This window comes from Staurois parvus, unplaced genomic scaffold (genome assembly GCF_062004578.1).
Source record: "Staurois parvus isolate SC_StPar_1 unplaced genomic scaffold, SC_StPar_1.0 ptg000347l, whole genome shotgun sequence".
Classification (NCBI taxonomy): domain Eukaryota; kingdom Metazoa; phylum Chordata; class Amphibia; order Anura; family Ranidae; genus Staurois; species Staurois parvus.
In genome coordinates this window covers 200,864-220,916 of record NW_028318143.1, presented here as the reverse complement: position 1 = coordinate 220,916, position 20,053 = coordinate 200,864, and the positions used below count along the sequence as shown (strand labels likewise).

The following is a 20,053-nucleotide window of genomic DNA, read 5'->3' as shown; positions in this document are numbered from 1 at the left end:
CTGACTTGTTCTGCACTGTGTCTCTGCGTGGAGGTGGCTATCTTGGTAAAGGCAGGGCTTTGCTTCCTCATGTCAAAGCCTCCAGCAAGGAGAACAATGAGCAACACAGTAGTGACATCACCAAATCTCTCTCCACATTTCCTGAGACTCGCATTTAGAGGCATGCAGATATACAGCTATGAGAGCTTAGGCACAGGGTTGCTTAGGCACACTCCTGTAACAGGAAGAAATTTGCTATTTTTCAGGAGGAATAACAGACAATAGGCACAATTTTCAGGGTGCCGCTTATATACAATTAACATTTCTAGATTTTCCCTATAACGTAACAAATATTCATTTTTTTAGTCCAGTTTAAAATGGTTCTAAAGTCAAAATGTTTTTTACCTTAATACATTTCCTTCATTAAGGTAATAAATGCCCACTCACTCTACCGACCCACCCTCCACCCTAAACACATACCTGACCCTCATCACCATTCCAGCGCTGTCCCAGCTGCAGAACCGCTCCTCTCACTTCCTGGTCTCACAGGAGACACTGAGGGCAGCCGAAGCCATAGACCCCAGCTGCTATTAGTCAAGCTTCTGCAAAGAAGGAGCGGGGGCGTGGCTAACCGGCACTGTGTATATCAATAGATGCACACCTCCTGGCTTGGGAGCCTGTGCACGGATGCCCCCTTAGCATCCAGCTTGCTAAGGAGGCAACTGGAAAAAGGAAAAGTAGACAGCGACAGTGTGGGACTTCCAGAAAAGGAGGCAAGAGAGGGTCCTGTGCAATATAATTGCACAGAGCAGGTAAGTATAACATATTTTTTTTTATTTAATAAAAAAATTTAGCCTTTAATATCACTTTAAGGGGTTGATTTACTAAAACTGGAGAGTGCAAAATCTGGTACAGCTCTGCATAGAAACCAATCAGCTTACAGGTTTTATTGCCAAAGCTGAAGTTAGAAGCTGATTGGCTACCATGCACAGCTGCACCAGATTTTGCACTCTCCAGTTTTAGTAAATCAACCCCTAAGTGTCCAACAGTCCGGCTTAGACTAAATTCAGAAATCCCCTAAGGAAACTGGATCTGTTAGGTACGGGTGTTGTTTTCCCAAACATGGTTAGACTTTTGTGTATTGAGTTTGTTTATTAGGGCTAATTTACACTACTGTTATCCCTCTGAAGAGCAATCTGTCGTGGCTTGCAATTCAGAGGACATTAGACAAAAGTGAGGAGGTGTTATGTTGCCTCTTTGCTGTTTGTTTCAACCCCTAAGAACCTACACCACCACAACTGAAGCAAGAGACAGTTGTGGTGCAGCCCCATTCAGATGAGTAAGTCGAATGTGACTGGTACTGCCAGTCAAGAGTGGTGGGGGATCATTTTTGGTGCTCTGGGATGCAAAGCTGCAGGGCTACGGTGTGTGCACACCCCCCTCCTCTGCCTTTGCAGCCTAAAGGAGAGTGGTTGGGGGAAGGTAAAAATGAGGCTCAATTGCAAAAGTTTATTTTTATCCTTCCCTCTAGTTCCCTGGTCTCCTCCTCCCATGCCCGCCTCCAGGACTTCCCCAGGGTGTCACCCATCCTCTGGAACTCCCTGCCCCAACCCATCAGATTATCACCTACTCTCCTCTCCTTTAGGCGCACCCTGAAAACCCATCTCTTCAGGGAAGCCTACCCCACCCCCTGCTAACTTGCCGACCTCCTCCACTCTTCCTACCACTCCATCCCCCACAGCTATCTCCTCCTGTGCCACCATCCCCTCCCTCCTAGATTGTAAACTGGAAAGAGCAGGGCCCTCAATCCCCTCATGTTTTGCATTGTATTGGTATTGTTCTGTCACATATTCTGTCCCCCTTTGTAATGTACAGCGCTGAGCGAACCATTGGTGCTTTATAAATACTGTATAATAATAATAATAATAATAATAATAATAAAACATCAAAAGAATGCATTTGGTGGTTTTAAAGGGTTCCTTCATCAAGGCTTAGAATTACTAGTAGGAGTCTGGATGGTCTCCGGCTTAAAGAGGATAACAATTAAATCAAAATCTCAGTATTTACATCAAGCTTCATAATCTGGAGGTAAAGCAGTGTGTGTCTTCCAGGTATACTAAATATATAAGTGTAAAAAGTGTCTTTATATATATATAAATAAATGACTGACGTCAAGGGTGTTAAGGCAATGCTAAACCCCAAAACAATTATTTATTTTATTTCAGCTCACCAATCCTTAGATGTGTTGGCTGAATTAGTTTTCTTTTTTTAGGCTTTTTTTTCACATGGTGATCCTGCCAGTTAGGCTCCATGCACACCAGTTTTTTTTTTAAGCTCATAAAACTCTGGTAATATAATTTTTTGTAGCATTTTAGTAGCATCCAGAAGCATTTAGGAGTGTTAGCGTTTTATTAGCGTTTTTACAGTACATATAGAGGGAAAAAAGCTGTTAGGAGCATTTTAGTAGCATTTAGGAGCGTTTAGGAGCATTTAGCGTTTTTTTTCTGCTGCAAAAACCCTCCAAAAAACAATTTTTTTCTGCTCCTAGATACTGACGCTCAAAAAAATTCCAATAGCCTAAAGTATTGTGCATGGACACCTAGGATGGCATTAATTAGCTTTTAATAGCAGAAAAAATATGCAGATAATAGCTTCTAGGAGCTTAAAAAATCACTAGTATGCATGGAGCCTAAATCTGTTATTTTTCAACTTCCTTTAACAGACCAAACGGTTCAGAAAAAGTGTCAGCAATTTATTTACCACTGACTGAGGAGTTTACAGTGATCAGCTTTTATTCATTCATGCCAAATTTTATTCCAATTGTAAAAAAAAAAAGTTGCTGTAACTGCTTAATTGTTTCATTGGAGTTTGTCTTAAATTCTTTTGTTAACCTGGTTGTAAACCTCAGTCATGAAATATGAACAAATGATACCCCATATCATTTTTGTCTGATGCCTTGTTCCTCTGCTATCTGTATGAGTCACGTCTGATGAGTTTGCCTGACACCAAGAGAAAAATGGTGACAGGGGAGGGCACAACCTGTGATTGACAACCTCAGCTCTGTTCCTGTGTGCTGTGTGAAGGGGAGTGTGTCCCTTCCCTCCAATCAGCTCTCTTCACTGAAGTAAGTTCAGCTCCCCGCCCCCTGCTTTTCAGAGCTGAGAGATCTTGTGTAAATGTTGCACTTTGAATGGATGTAGGGGAAAGATGGCTGTAGATAAACAGGTATCACCTATTAGGATGATTTGTCTCATCTCTGTGTATCACCTGACACCAGTCACTTCACTGGGTATGTGTAAGGATTTACAACCACTTTAAATCCATCCAAAGCTGCTAGTACATCTAACACTACCCTAGCTCCAGACTGACAATACTGCCATCCAAAGGTGTCTCCATTTCTCCTCCATCCAGAGTGGAGACACCCTAAGGAAGTGTGTTACTGGCCACATCACCAGGTGAATTTAAAGGGGAAAAAAGCATAAAAAGGAAAGTAATGCAGCCACTCGTTTGACGGTTGGTAAGGTGCAGTATATAAAATTTTTGATTTTGGCTTTGATACCACTTACAAAATAGTAGCAAATGTCTGATTAATTTTATTTGCTATCTGGAGAAGACCGGAGTATTCCTTTAAGATTTCCAAAGCCATAATTACAATTTCTATTTTTTATTCCTATAGTTAATATTCTGATTACCTTCTATATATTGAAGCGCAGACGCTCTGCACTCCCTGTCTTTTTAATTCTTCTGTAGCATAACAGTAGGAAGATTTACCCTCCCGCCTAAGAACTAACACACGTTTTCTGTAAATATCTCATTAATTATTCATAACCTTCCTCCCATTGTGATTTTTAAGCTAACTCGTTCGGCTCAGACAAAATCCCATAAAACAGTGCGTTCGATAATAAATACTCTGGCAGACAGACCTGCCATTCAATAAATCATGGGAACTCCAGATATTAAAACTCCATATCTATTTTAAAAATAATTGATGATCCTTTTTAAGGCAAATTAATTTTTATGTTTGAGGAAGTGGCGGTCTTTGTTCAGAGTTTCTTTGGTGACGCACTGTGGTGATATTAAAGGGCTGCGTGATTGTGGATCTAGCAAAAGCTTTCAAATCAGACTATAATAATTAAGCTGTAATGGGAACAGGGGACCTTAATAAATACACTATATTGCCAAAAGTATTGGTCGGCCTGCCTTTACACTCACAGGAACTTTAATGGCGTCCCAGTCTTAGTCCGTAGGGTTCAATATTGAGTTAGCCCCGCCCTTTGCAGCTATAACAGCTTCAACTCTTCTGGGAAGGCCGTCCACAAGGTTTAGGAGGGTGTCTATGGGAAGGTTTGACCATTCTTCCAGAAGCACATTTGTGAGGTCAGGCACTGATGTCTGACGAGAAGGCCTGGCTCGCATCTCTGCTCTAATTCATCCCAAAGGTGTTCTATTGGGTTGAGGTCAGGCCAGTCAAGTTTCTCCTCCCCAAATTCGCTCATCCATGTCTTTATGGACCTTGCTTTGTGCACTGGTGTGCAGTCATGTTGGAACAGGAAGGGGCCATCCCCAAACTGTTCTCACAAAGTTGAGAGCTTGAAATTGTCCAAAATGTCTTGGTATGCTGATGCCTTAAACGTTCCCTTCACTGGGACTAAGGGGCCAAGCCTAACCCCTGAAAAACAACCCCACACCATAATCCCCCCTCCACCAAGCCTTACACTTGGCACAATGCAGTCAGGCAAGTACCATTCTCGTGGCAACCGTCAAACCCAGACATGTCCATCGGATTGCCAGACAGAGAAGTATGATTCGTCACTCCAGAGAACACATCTCCACTGCTGTAGAGTCCAGTGGCGGCATGCTTTACACCACTGCATCCGACGCTTTGCATTGCACTTGGTGATGTAAGGATTGGATGAAGCTGCTCGTCCATAGAAACCCATTCCATGAAGCTCTCTATTCACTGTTGTGCTAATCTGAAGGCCACATGAAGTTTGGAGGTCTTTCGCTATTGACTCTGCAGATAGGCGGCGACTTCTGGGCACTGTGTGCTTCAGCATGAGCTGACCCCGCTCTATCATTTTCCATGGTCTACCATTTTGTGGCTTAGTTGCAGTTGATCCCAGTTGCTTCCACTTTGTTATAATACCATTAACAGTTGACCGTGGAATATTTAGTAGCCAGGAAATTTCTCAGATGGACTTATTGCACAGGTGGCAACCTATCATGGTACCATGCTGAAGTTCCTTAGAGTGACCCATTCTTTCACAAATATTTGTAGAAGCAGTCTGCATGCCTAGGTGATGATTTTATACACCTGTGGCTATGGAGGGCATTGGAACACCTGAATACAAAGGTTTGGAGAGGTGTCCCATACTTTTGGCAATATAGTGTATATCCTGTATGACCGGTTTTTAAAGGATAAGTGCACTTTAAAAAAAAGTATACTTATCTTTCTTACCCCTCCTGTGACCTAAACAAACCCAAACTACCCCTCCCCAGTACTGAATACTTACCTGGATTAGATGGCAGCGGTTCCACTGTTTGCTGCATACAGCTGTTCAAGTCTTCACTGTAATGGCACAGCCTGCAAATTATAGCCCTACAGACTTCTATGGGATTATTTCTGATTGTCTCTGGTCTCGGGACACACCCCTATGGAAGTGTATGGGGCATTTTTGTGCCAGCATGGCCAGGAAAGTGAAGACTTGCACTGCTGGATATAAACAAACAGCAGAACCATGGTGGTTGGAGCAAGGTAAGTATTCATGAATGGAGGGGGAGGGTGGGTTAATGTAGTACATTTACCCTTTGATCTGTTCCTGCCTGCACAACACATATATGTGTCAGCTCGGCAGGTGAACATTAACATCCAACTGCTATATATATGCGTCCATGGGGGGTTTTGCTGTTGTGTGCTGAACGCACTCTAAACACACTAACCGAGCTTTCACCAACAGACCCCAGTCACCATTTATGATTGGTAGCTGGTGGGATGGGCTCCCTATCATGTGACACCTTTGAGAGCTAATCACAGGGGTCACATGATCAGGAACTCCTTCTTCTGTCATTAGGACTACCTAAAGTGGAAGCTCAGTCAAAATCTAACAATGGATAAACCTACTCCCACCCCCTATTTTATCTAAACCTGTAAAGAAAATATCTGTATACTTACCTATTCTGAAGCCTGTCCAGTCAATTCCCAAGATCAGCTATCAGAGGCGGCTTCAATGTAGAGGAGGGACAGCCAACAATGGATGCACCATAGTAAACCCATGGGGGACATCATCTCCCAGAAATTTGCAGCCATTGTCGGCAATCTTTCTTCTACATGGAAGCAACCACTGGAGAAATCATGTGACCAGACCAGAGCAGCTTCAGAATAGGTAAGTACACAGATCTTTACAGGGTTACATAGAATAGGGTTAGGAGGGGGTGGGAATAAATTTAGTCCTAGTTTGATTTTAACTGAACTTCCACTTTAAAGAGTCACCAGGAGGCATCGGCAAGAGGGTGAAGTGTATGTAAAGGCAAAACCATACTTTTTTTTTTTTAGTTATGATAACGTGAGGAAGGGGTAGACTCTCTGCAGAGTTGTTATTGCTGTATGGGTCCTCAGAAGTAGAAATGCCTTCTTTATACGTCCTGATGACTGTTGTCACTGAAACAGTAAGTCTAAAATTCTAACATTTTGAGTTGTCAAGGGACCAAAAGGTGAAGGGAAACCTCCAATTAAGACAATTGCTTTGTCAACTGTCTAAGACAGGGTTTCTCAACCAGGGTTCCATGCAGCCCTAAAGTTACTCCAGAGGTTGCTAGGGGTTCCTTGAGCAATGGGCAATTTTTGCCTCTCTGACAAGTTCCCACTGACACCATTAATTTTTTTAGCTATCTGTAAGGGGATAATTCTGCCCTATGATGAAACATGTGAGGAGACATCTTCCCACTGACCATCACATTAATGTACCATGATTTATAGATATAGCAATTTTTAGCAGGGGTTCCCTGAGACCAGAAAGTTATTTCAAGGGTTCCTCTGTGTTGAACAGTTGAGAAAGACTGGTCTAAGGTGAGATCTCCCTTCGCTTTGGAGAAATTTCCCACCTCTCCACCTCATCCAATCAGAGAACAGTATACATGTATTGTGAAGATGCAAATCATCTTCTGAATGGTGCCCATGGCCAACTTGCTGTGATCATACACGGGACCTAGAAGTCAGTGGAGATCACTGGAGTAGGGTATAGGGGTGCCTACTTCAGTGATTTCCAGCATCTAGAGGGATTCTACAGGTATTTTAATCATAGTTACATTGGTCCACGCTGGTCCAATGTAACTGTAAAAATATCCATACCTGGAATTCTTCTTTAAATTTGTCTTTTATTTCTATACAATGTATTTTGCCTATATGTTCCTAGCAGTCACAGTCACTTCCTAATCTGACTGTAGCAACCTGCTAGTTAGCTAGGGGGAGCTAGACTGCAATTGTTCGTTAGGGCTGACTAGCAGCCTGGGTGTGACAGCTATCCGGTGTAAAATTTTGGTCAAGGCTGAGAGGCTCTGCAGACCAGCACTCTGGAATTTCCCCCTTCTCTACAACTTTGGAGAAAGGTCTAGAAGCAGTGGGTGGATATGAGGAGTGGCTTGTCTGTATTCTTAGGGGATTCTGGCCAATCCCCAGTAGGAGGCTTGGCAAGGGGCCAGGATAGCCTTTAAGAGTAACTGAGCCTGCTCATCAGGAAGGGAGTTGGGTGGAAGATCTGAGAGAGGAAAAGATGCAGGAGCCTGTGAAGGGGGCCCTGATGTGAAAGGGGCTTACCTCCAGGCAGAGGGACCTTGGAAGGAGGAAAGCTTTGGACTTCACCGGCCCCCTGAGAGTGTAGCAAGGAAGGAGCTGCCCAGCTAGAAGGCCTGGTAGCAACCACCAACCCACCAACAACACAGGAGAAGGACCAAGTCAGTAGACCTGCACCCCCTAGGCTAGTAAGGGGAAAGAGGCACTCTAGTGGGAAACTGGATTAGCTTTGCTTTTTACCCAAGACTGTTCACAGTGCTGTGTCAGGCACTGGATCCCCTGCCCAGGTATTCACCTAGTACACCTGGATGAGGAGAGGATTCATCTGGGGTCTGGGGTGGTACTGTGGGAGGTGCTGGCTAGCTCTCCAGAAAATGTTTGCTGTAAAGATTTGTACACAGTTGATAAGGAGTTTGTCCTCTGTTACCATTGTCCTTGGGCATCCCAGACACCTCTCACCCCATCCAAGTTCTAATTCCCCTAATAAAACTTAAAAAAAGCTCAAGGACTGGTTACTGTCTGATGATGCAAGTCTGAAGGAAAAATGGGTTGCCTGGCTGTACACGACAATAGGGGGACCCAAACTTCAGCCACTCCTAAGGGGGTAGTGCTACATGACCATGTTCCAACTGTACATTGAGTATATTAAGCGGTTTAGAAGAAGCCGCTCTTTAAATATATCCTTCTTGCTGGTTAATGTGCCAATGTTCCCCTCCCTCTTCTCTGTGGTTAATCTACAAATCAGTCTGTAAACAGTTTTAACTCAGAGGACATCAATTAGATTTGACTTCTTTTCACACTTTATAAATCACTGCCAAAATTTTGTTTGCTTGTATAATCAGATTGTAGTTTATGAGGTGTCAGATTTGCCGTAATTAATTTACTTGTGGAGTTGCTGGAATGACAGAGGGAAACCTTCCTTAAAGGAGTATGATGGTTTATGTGTTCATTATGTCAGATCAAGGGAACATGGGAAACTGACCGTGCAGCCAGACATTTGGCTTCACGTAATTAGCCAGGGAATATGTTCATGCACCATGATTAACAAGTTTTATCAGGAGAGCACACAATGTTCCTTATCAAAGGTCTAAATAGAGGGTGATATTTGGGTGCTGGCCAATCCCCATTACTAATCTTTCACCCCCGCCCATCAACCCTGTTCACAGTTCTACTATTAAAATAGATGTAAACCCTAACTGAATGACAATGAGTTTGCTAAAGCACTGTGTTTTCACCTTTTTTCATCCCTTGTTTGCTGATCTTCTGCAGCCTATATACAGCCAATTTCTGCCTATATATACATCAGCAATGGTTGCATGAGGTTTTCAGGGTGAGTTTCCGTATGATGACAGCATTGGACAGCGCTTGCATAGTATTAAAATGTTTTTTTGCTTCCATTGCTTCCCATGTGACAGAAATCCAAATGGGAGACATGGACAGAGCATTGTCATACTACAACAGAGTATTTGAAAACTATGTGTCAAAATATTGAACATTACTTGAGATGACATTCAAAAGTAAAATTGTACTTGCAGGGATTACATACACTTTAAAGTGAACCTTGCATCTAAAATGCATATCCTACTTTTTAAGTGCCCCCACCCCTTTCTAAAGAGCAGAATAAAAATCTCTGGGGGGGGGGGAGTAAGATATTAATAATAATACTAAGTGGGAGCCCCTATCCACAGTAAGGTTGAAGAAACTCTCTTTTAAGACCATAAGTCCAACATATAACCATAATAAGGCTGAGTAAAGCCCATCCTATATGTCCAGCAATCCAGCCCTATAGTAAAAGGGTCCCAGAAATTGACTGTATAAGTAACTAATCCCTAACAGAACAAATAGTCAGAGCTCTGATCTGAAAACATGAAGCAGAGCCAATTTGCTCCTCTAGCTTCCAGCAGGAGTTGGATATTATACTTACTTTTCCCTTGGCTTCTGCTATCACTGACAAGATGCTCCCAGCAAAAGTACTGCAATGTCTTCTCATGAGATTTGGAGTGTTCACCATTCCCCAGGATCTTAAAGGCAGGAGGATAATTTCACCTCACAGGAATTGATGTTTGTACCCCCACCTCACTCCTTTATCTAGGTAATCTGGTGATCTGAGAACTCGTGCTTAAGAAGCAAGAATCAAATTTTCAAACACACCCAGTTCAAGCAAAGAATGGTACACTGGCTGTCATGCTGATCCAGTAGCTTCATCACTGTATGATTACTGATCTAGAACACTTATGCAGAATTCTTACTGCAATCTGATCTACATACTTGTTCTAGGTCTGTGCTTCAGAATTTTTAAAGCCAGAGGAAGCAAGATAAATTGCATTATCAGAAGTTCAGCCATGGCAGCCTTCACACTTTTCTCAGTACATATTTCCTTTAAAAAATGAAGTATGGTCAAAGCTTTTTTGGTCATAGTTCTCATGTGGGTCAGAGGATTACACTTACCTATGCTCTCCTGTGACCCAGAATCCGTCGACAGTCACAGAGCCCTTCCAGGTTCTGGAATGATCCCAACCATATTGTTGAGAACCACCTACAGTGGATGTCTGACAGCTGGTACTGGCTTTCAGCACACGGCTAAGGGCCAGAATCAGCTGTTCCCACCCCTTCCTTCTCATGCCCGGCACTCCAGTAAGGGCAGAGCAGAGAGCGGTGACTGACAGTCACCACTCTCTACTCAGAGCTGAGTCAGTGGTCATGTGATTGCTCAGTTCTTAGGTTTAGAGCTGACAGGACAACTGCAGAATTTGACCGATGCTGCAGCATGAATGCGGGTATGTATGTTTGTTTTTTTATGCACCCAAACCTTCTTCTTTAAGTAGCTCAAAAGCATGTGATTATAATCTTCTGTGCAGTTTTTCCATATGAGTCCACCCTGGCCTTCATGAGCATGGAAGCAACATGGAAGTGGTCCTGACATGCAACTGGTAAAGTTACCACAAAAAAGGCTAACTTGCAGTTCCTCTGTGCCTGTGGTTGAATCATCTCTGCTCAACAGCTTCTGGGAGGGATTACATATTTTCACAGACCCCATAACCAGGGGACAACAAAACTGGGGGGGGGGGCATTTGTCCTTATGGGCTGGTCCTAATAAGGTATGTTTTGTTGTTGGCCCTATGTTGAGATACTTCACTAGTCTGACATCAGTCAGATCCACAGTTAGTGATACATGATTGGGATAGTATAGCTACCCGGTCAGACCTGCAAACACAACATCTGCCAAAGAGAAGTCTTTCTTCTCCGACTTCCTATCCAGCTCTCAATGTCATGAGGCAAAATACCAAGAGCTACAAATGAAGCCGGCTGTAAAAGTTGTGAATCTGTACCAGTCATGAAATGGCCAACTTGTTGTATTTGCCCCCCCAAGCCAAAGGATCGCAGTCCTCGTTTTTCCATAATGGCCTAGCAGCTGTCTTACTATACCTCTACCATTACCATGGAGTGGGCCCCTTGTAATAAAATCAGAGGTAATATGTTAATTTTTCTACTAGACAACAGCAGAAAATAATAACCTGCAAACCACGTTATTAGCATTTGGAATTTTCCTTTTTCATATGTGAGTTTTTAATTAAACCATAATTAGTTACTGTTAATTAATAATGTCACTTCAGTAATCAGGAATAAATGAGAAAGTTGCCAGAATGCATACATTAGTTCTTTGTTATAGTATGAGAAGGCACCTTGTTTCTTTGCACCCAGTGACATACTGGATATATCACATGACGTGCATCTGTGTGAAACATGTCTGCGTGATCATTATTAATGTGACATTTGTTCCCATTATATGTTTGTTGTTTGGCTCACAATTAAACTTAATTAAAGCAAATAATGCATCTCATTAAAAGTTTCAATTAAAAAACAAATTACCTAAGTTAAACCGTATCTAAACAAAAAAAAAAAAATACTGAATATATTGCAGCTCAAAAAGTCCTTAGATATAGAGGCTGCATTAGTTTTCTTCTTTTTGGATAAGCAGCTTTAGCAAGTATAGGTAATACCTGTTGATTTTGTCAGAAATGCATTATGCTTGTAACCTCGTGTGAGCTTACGTGTGTAAGGTGGACCCTTGTAATTACCATTAAGTTAAGAGATGTACCCATAGTTGTAGATCAGGGAACACTGAGGTGTTGTAATGGTTATGTGACAGCCTGCCCCTGCTGGGAGAGGGGCACCCTGGGTAAGGGTAAATTAGGCTAAGTAAGTTGTCATGAGAAAAGTGGTTGCTGGTTGTCTCTGTGGATGGATGGACAAGATAAACTCTGTGGATAGATGGACAAGATTAACATGTAGTCAGTTGGGACTTATAAATTTAGCTTCCCCTAAGGAGAGAAGCCTGGAATGGAGGAGGAACTTTATTCATTTATAGGACTACTCGTATCCCCCTGCTTTGGGATGCCAGACCTTTGGATATCCCTCTTGTGGGTAGGAGGCCTCTTGTCTCTCTTCTCTCTGAAATACGTGGGCCTGTTTGCAACTTGGTTCCTCCACCTTCAAGGGTGGCTGAAGTGTGTTAATATGTTTCCTTCTATTGATTTAGTAAACTCTTAAAAGGCATTCCTGATGTGGACTCCCCCTTCTCCTAACCTCTATATGGGATTATCTCCAGAAAAAGAAACTCGTGCCCAAGGGGCAGAGTGGGGTCTGCAGGTGTAAGGCCTGAAACAGGTGTGTAGAGGACTTCAAGACATGGATGAGGGAGTTTGGGGTGGAAGAACTTGACTGGACTGCACAGAGTCCCGACCTCAACCTGATAGAACACCTTTGGGATGAATTAGAGCAGAGACTGAGAGCCAGGCCTTCTCATCCGACACCAGTACCTGACCTCACAAATGTGCTTCTGGAAGAATGGTCAAACATTCCCATAGACACACTCCTAAACCTTGTGGACGGCCTTCCCAGAAGAGTTGAAGCTGTTATAGCTGCAAAAGGTGGGCCAACTCAATATTGAACCCTACGGACTAAGACTGGGATGCCATTAAAGGAGAACGGTTAGTGTATATATTGTTGGCGCTATATAAATCCTGTATTATAATACTTTTATATATATATTATAATTTACAGATACAATATGTATATATAATATAATTAAAACATCTGAAGCAATAGTATACAAATTGAGTACACACAAAAAATAAGCAAACTAAACTGCCCTAAATACACCCAAAAAACTTTCCAAATAAGGAAAAATAAAAGATTTTTTTTCAAACCAATTGCTCCTAGGCAGGTCAGTATGCAAAAACAATTTTTTTTGGTTCAAAGTGTCATTGATGTCAAAATTAACAATTTGGGTGCAAAATCAATTTTATGGTACTCTCTGGGCTCATAAGCAACAAGTCCAAGAATCCAGTGAGTATCTCATGTGGGTTCAGACAGGTGTTTGCGAATGTACAGTAAATAGCATCTTGCCTCTTGACAATGCCAACAAAGACTAGCTAATATTGTTTTTCAATTTTTGAAAAATAAATAAAAAACTAATGCTCAAAAAAAGGTTGGTATGTATAGAAATTGTGTTTGCTTTGCACATCTTTGAGGGTAATTGATAAACTCAGCCTTGTCCGGTTCATTTGAAAAACGACGCTGCCCAACCAAATGTAATACAGAAAAGAAAATAGTTGACTGGGCAATTGTTTCGGTGACTGCGTCCAGCCTAGCAAAGGTGACTGACCAGAAAGTTATAATGCGTGCAATAAAATAGACATTTTCTGCTGCTTCAGCTTTTTCTTTAATGTATCTTGATGGTTTGTTTTATCATAAGGAAAGCTGGATTTTTTTTTCGGAATGTTGTACAGAAGGATATGAACACCCTCTATTGCTGTCAAATAAAGCAACACTGTTGCCAATGCCTTTCTCCACTATCAACTGCTAACCTGGACAGTGCAGAGGGCAAGAAATGAAATTGGTCATGTGATGTACTCCTACCCTTTAGGGGTGTAACTACAAACCAAGCGGCCCCATAGTGACATATTGGTGACCCCATCCCCCCCATTTCCTTACTGCTTAGCCGGCGAAGTCTCCAGAGATCAGATTGCAATGTTATAACTTCATAACAAATCATAAGGCAAGAGGCAACAGCGAGACTGATCTGTGTTAGACATTTGTGAATACAGCTGCACAAGCAACCGGACTTACAGTAAATACCTGTGTCATCTCTAATCCAAAGTCTCAGTCCAAAAAGTAGCGGGTTCTCTGTTGCTTTTCGCTTGTTAATGGGCAGTCCTTGATAATCAATACATGGTAGCAGAGTCCTATGGTGAGGCTCCTCAGGGGTGGGTTCATGATGCACTGTACTCACAGTATTTCCTCAGTCTTCCATGTTAAATGATGCTGAGCAGCAGGGATTTGTCGGGATTGCATATGAGCATTACAGCCAGAGCTGCTATTTGTTTTCACCTGGGGAGGGGTTAAAAATAGCCCAAAGTTGGGCATTAAAATAGCTCTTGTAGGTCACAGGAGTACAATTACTTTTGTCCTCTTGTTACCCAGAATCAGCTGATAGTGGGCTATTGCCCACTATTAGGTGACGGCATCCCAACAATATTGTCGGGATCCACCCCACTGCCTAATTGTCAGCTGGCTACATCTCTCAGCTTGTGGCTGTGCTTTCTCCCTCCCCAGCCCAGCCCTCCAGTGAGCGCTGGAGGGGAAGAGCAGAGAGCAGTGACTGACAGCCACTGCTCTCCTCTTAGAGTACACTGAGAATCAGTAATCAAGTGATCATTCTGTTCTCAGTCTTAGAACCAAGGTGGTACAGCTATAGCATCACACAGATGCTGCGGCATGGAGATTAGTATGTATGCTTTTTTTTTTTTTTAAATATCATACTTCTCCATTAAGGAAATATGGAAGCTAACTGCTGTTCAAAGTTTAAAAGCATCCCAACAATACTTTCAGGATCCACCGTGCTGCCTTCAGCTGAAAGCAAGAACCAGCTGCACCCACTCCCTTCCCTGCCTGGTCCTCCAGTGACTGCTGGAGGGGCAAAGCAGAGAGTGGTGACTGACAATCACCACTCTCCACTCTCCACTCAGAGTAGACCGAGAACTGAGTGATCGAGCAATCAGTCTCAGTCTTAGAACTGTATGCTTTTATTTTCCTTTTTTTTAATCTCATACTTCTCCTTTAAGGAAATATGGAAGCTACCCTTGTTCACCTTCAGTGACTTTAAAGTGGAACTTCATGTTCTCAGTTAACACTGACTATATTTAATCCTTATGCTGCTAGCATTAATAAATAGATAGGAAAGTGTATCATATTTCTCCTAGATTGTAAGCTCCAAGGAGCAGGGCCCTCCTATCCCTCTGGTATTGAACTATATTGTTGCTGTATTGTCTCCCATTATATTGTAAGGCGCTGAGCAAACTGTTGGCGCTATATAAATCCTGTATAATAATAATAATATTTACTTTGTTTAAACTTTTTTTTGCATTTCTTCAGTTACTGCCTGGTTGGCTTAGGCAAATGATGTCATACATCCCAGGAGTCTTTAGGAGGAGAGAAGGGGAGGAGGGGGTTCTCTTGCATTTGTGCCTGGGCTAAGAGCAGATAGATTCCAGAAAGTAAATGCTACATTATTCATCTGCCCCTACTTAAGATAGCCAATTAGCCATGGCCAGAAATGCTGGGGAGTATTTTTTAAAGTGAATTTTCAAGTGGTTGTAACCCCTTTACATTTTCCCAGTGAAGTGACTGGCCTCAGGTGATACACAGAGATAAAATAAATCCTCTTACATAAATTGTACCTGTTTATCTATAGCTGACTTTCCCCTACTGTGCATCCAGTCAAAGTGCAGAATTTACACAGGATCTCTCAGCTCTGAAAAGCAGGGGGCGGAGAGCTGAAGTTACATCAGTGAAGAAAATTCTGAGAGCTGACTGGAGGGAAGGGACACACCCTCCTTCACAGAGTTCACAGGAACAGAGCTGAGGCTGTCAATCTGCTAGAGATCCCTCCTCCTGTCACCATTTTGCTCTTGGTGTCAGGGAAACTTGTCAGAAGTGACTCATGCTGATAGCAGACGAAGGAAGCAGCAGACAGAAATGACACTTAGTGCTCTTAATTGAGACAAGTTCACACTATGGAGGGCTATGCTTTTTTCAAATTTTATGTCTGAGGTTTCATAATCACTTTAATGCAAAATAAAAACAAAATGGATTTAAGGCTAGGTTCACACCTATGCAGGTTGTGTTTGAGCCATTTCTGCTTGAGCCGTTTCTGCATTGCATTTTGCACCTGTGATTTTTACATGTTTTTAATGCGTTTTGCTGTTTTTTTGCTTTTTTTTTTTTTTTGCTAGGCAGATTTAAAACGAAAAACGCAGCAAAAACGCTTTTCTGCTCTTCCATTGAAGTCTATAGAACCAAAAAGGCAACTTTTTGCATTCAAAAAAAGTCCCTGATCCTTTCTAAAAAACTAACCGGGTGAAAACATGGAGATGTGAACCTGTCCCATAGAAAAATGGACTGTACTGCATTTAGGTGTCCGTTTATGAACCAGCAGTAATAGATCGCTGCTCAGTTCTCCGGCATTCTCGGAGAACACAGTTCTCCTGTGAATGCCGTTTATGAAGCATATGTAGATCAGTTCTCCAAACGAAGGGAGAACGGTCTACAAACGCTGGAAAACGGCTGATTTTACTATAATCTCGCGAGATTACAGTAAAAGATCAGTTTACTAAGCAGAGGTAAATTATCTCTGCTTAGTTTTCGGTCCCTCCGATTCTCCAGCTCTGGGCTGGAGAATCTGGAGTTAGAACACAGATCTCCAGAGAAGGGCTGAACATGTTCTCCTGAGTGTCAAACTGTGAATGACCAGAGAATAGCTGCGATCCTCTGAATCTCAGCTATTCTGTGTGTCATAAACGGACACCATAATGGCATAATGAAGCGTTTTCCGCAGCGTTTTGCAGAAGCAAAGCTTAGGCGTCAATCAGTGTGGATCATTCATTATGCCATTAAATATTTTTGTATACTTCAAACATTAGTAAACTATCACATCACGTCCAAAAGAATACAAATGAATTTGTTTCATTATAACTTATTTCGGATTTGTTTAAATTCATTACTATTGTGATTCTGAGATTTGGATACATCCGAATAGCAAATATTATGTCCAAATTTTGATTCATAATGAAACTAATTGCACGTCTAGTTTTGACATCGATCTTTCCATTATTGTTTTGGATCGGTGATTCAGAAAGTTTTAAAGCCATAGACAGCCAGGCCACTATCATTGTTAGTGGAAAGTCAGCTGCTAAGAAAACAAACCAGGGTGCAATACAGTATATCTACAGGTAGGGGCGGACTGACAACTCATGGGGCCCCCGGGCAATCCTTACATCGCTTCCAGTGAAGGGAACTCTTAAGGTGTCCGTGTATGAAGGAAATTTTGGAAAATTGCTCTCAACTTTGTGGGAACAGTTTGGGGATGACCCCTTCCTGTTTGAACGTGACTGCGCACCAGTGCACAAAGCAAGGTCCATAAAGATATGCATAAGCAAGTTTGAAGTGGGGGAACATGACTGGCCTGCACCTCAACCCAACAGAACACCTTTGGGATGAATTAGAGCAGGGACTATGAGCCAGGGCTTCTCGTCTAACATCAGTCCCTGACAAGGGCGGACTGACAACTCATGGGGCCCCCGGGCAATAGGGGATCATGGGGCCCCTGTGTCCATGCCCAAACTCAAAAAAGCCTATGAAAAAGGTACCAGGGGCATCTCATGTGGCCCCCTACTGACCCCAGGCCCTCAGGCAGTGCCCGAGTTTCCAAATGGTCAGTCCACCCCTGTCTACAGGCAAAGTTGAAAAACCTTTGAAATTCTTTTATCCAACTTTTCTTCTGTTGCTTTTTTTATCCTCTTGTATCCAGCACAGTCTATTTCAATTTACTGTTCCATCATTGTAATTATTGTTTTGTTAGAAATAGCAGTATGAAATGATGACTCCTCTCTGACTGCAGAGAAATGTACATTACAGTCGCCAAAGCAATAAAATTCTATTGTATGTCAAGAATTAATTTACAGATATTCCCAATGTACGGAAATTAGTGAGCATATGGTGACAGCAAAACTGACATATGGTCATTGTTATTTAGGTTTATTGCATTAAAATAATATAATTTAAAAGTTATTGGTGCATGTGAGCAAAACATATGTGCCGCAATTAGTGACAGCTCTCATTAAAGGACTTTTTATGTGTTTGTCATGACTTTCTTATGTCTGTAGAGAGCCTGACTTCCTGCTAGTTCTGTTTTGGCTCAATTGGAACTGATTGTCCCTTTCATGAGGAAATGATTATCTTCATATGTTGCGTGCGTTCTTCATGGCTTGCTTCATTTATTTCAACCACTTTCCAATCTCCATGGAAAGTTCGGCCAGCTTGGATCGATGTAACTATGTATAGAACATATCTGATCAAAGCCACTGGAAGTTGAAAATCACTGAAGTAGACATTGCTACTATCCTGACCTCCACTAGCTTCCTAGTCCCATGCTGATTGGCTGCTCTCCTGCATTGTGAGCACAGAAAGTCGGTCAGGACGGGCACCATTCAGAGAATGATTTACATTTGCTTAATTTATGCAAAGTGTTCTCTGATTGAATGAGGTGGAGAGGTGGAGCAGGGACATCACACTCTCCACCTCATCCAATCAGAAAACACTTTGCATTTTTCAAGAGAATGCAAAGCATTCCTGGTTCACTCCTATGCAAGTTGAGGTTAATGCGTCTTCTCAGTGCATTTATCATTTTTTATTCACATGCATTTTTTGTTGTACGTTTTTTGAGTGCCCGAGTTTCCAAATGGTCAGTCCGCCCCTGATACTGGTAGATTAATTGGCTAAGCATATTAGGCTCTGAGCAAATTTGTGGGGACAAGAATATATAAATTCAAAAAATGTGACGACAAAATCTTGTGAGCTCAATAGATGTCTAGCAGGACAAAACAATATTTGTTTGTGCTTATCAAATATATCAAAACAGTTCTGATTATATATTTAACACACCAAAAGGAAGAACAGTTCAGGTTAGGGTTTACATACACTTTAAAGTGGTTGCAAACCCTCAGATATACTCAGTGAAGTGACTGGACTTAGGTGATACACAGAGATGAAACACATCTCCCTACATAAGTTGTACCAGTTTATCTGCAGTATTCTTTTCTCTAAATATGTTAAAAGTCCAGAATTTATAAAGCTTGTCTGAGATTTCAGAAAAAAGTGGGCAAAGAGCTGAAGTTACACCCTGCAGAGCCAGTGAGGAGAGCTCTGAGAGCTGATTGGAGGGTAGAGGCACACCCCCTCTCCCCACAGCTCACAGGAACAGAGCTGAGGCTGTCAATCTATTAGAGGTCCCTCCCCTGTCAGACTTTTTTGCTGTCAGGAAAACGTGTCAGAAGTGATTCATGCTGATAGCAGAAGAATGAAGCAGCAGATAGAAATGACACTTAGTGCTCTTAATTGACCCAAATACACACTATAGAAGGATATGCTTTGTACATATTTCATGGCTGAAGTTTACAACCACTTTAAGGGCCTGTTCGTAGCTATTTGTTGCAGCGCATTGACCAACACATGGCAATGCACCATAGAAACATTAGTGAGAATATTTTTCATGGCACCCAATTGCTCTACGTCAATGCACCTCTAAAGCATATGAATTGTGCTCACCACAACACATAGTAATGCACTACCACCAGGGGCGGACTGACAACTCATGGGGCCCCCGGGCAATAGGGGATCATGGGGCCCCCGTGTCCTTGCCCAAACTCAAAAAAGCCTATGAAAAAGGTACCAGGGGCATCTCATGGGGCAGTGCCCGAGTTTCCAAATGGTCAGTCCGCCCCTGACTACCACTCTTTGTTGGAGAACTTTATGCATGTCCAGTTTTTGATCCATTTTGACATGCTGGCTGCCCATACAAAATAATGCGTGGTAATGCATTGCAACAGACTGCATAGATCTGAACGGGCCCTATAAGGGCTCCTTTACAGTAGTGGTGTCCACTGATCCCCACACCACACCACAGCACTGCAGCTACATGCATTGCACGTGGCTGCAGCGTGGCTCCACTAAGTTGCAGTACTGAATACAAATGGGGGATCATTTTTGTCGTTCCCCTGTGCAAAAGCATGGGTGTGGAATGTGAACACCCACATCCATTGCCTTCACAGCTGAAGGGGGAGCAGTTAGAAGGCAGTAAGAACACAACTCAACCGTGTGTTTTTATTGCCTCCCAACCTCAAGTGTAAAACTAGCCTAAGCCAACGTCAACCAGAAAGGTTACCT

The 20,053-nt window shown here is 42.4% G+C and overlaps 1 protein-coding gene across 1 annotated transcript in view; it reads left to right on the top strand.

Annotated features, from left to right (window-relative positions):
• Positions 1-20,053, top strand: part of ADGRL4 (adhesion G protein-coupled receptor L4) — a 262,139-nt gene that overhangs the window by 84,601 nt on the left and 157,485 nt on the right. The gene's annotated exons all lie outside the window — the stretch shown is intronic.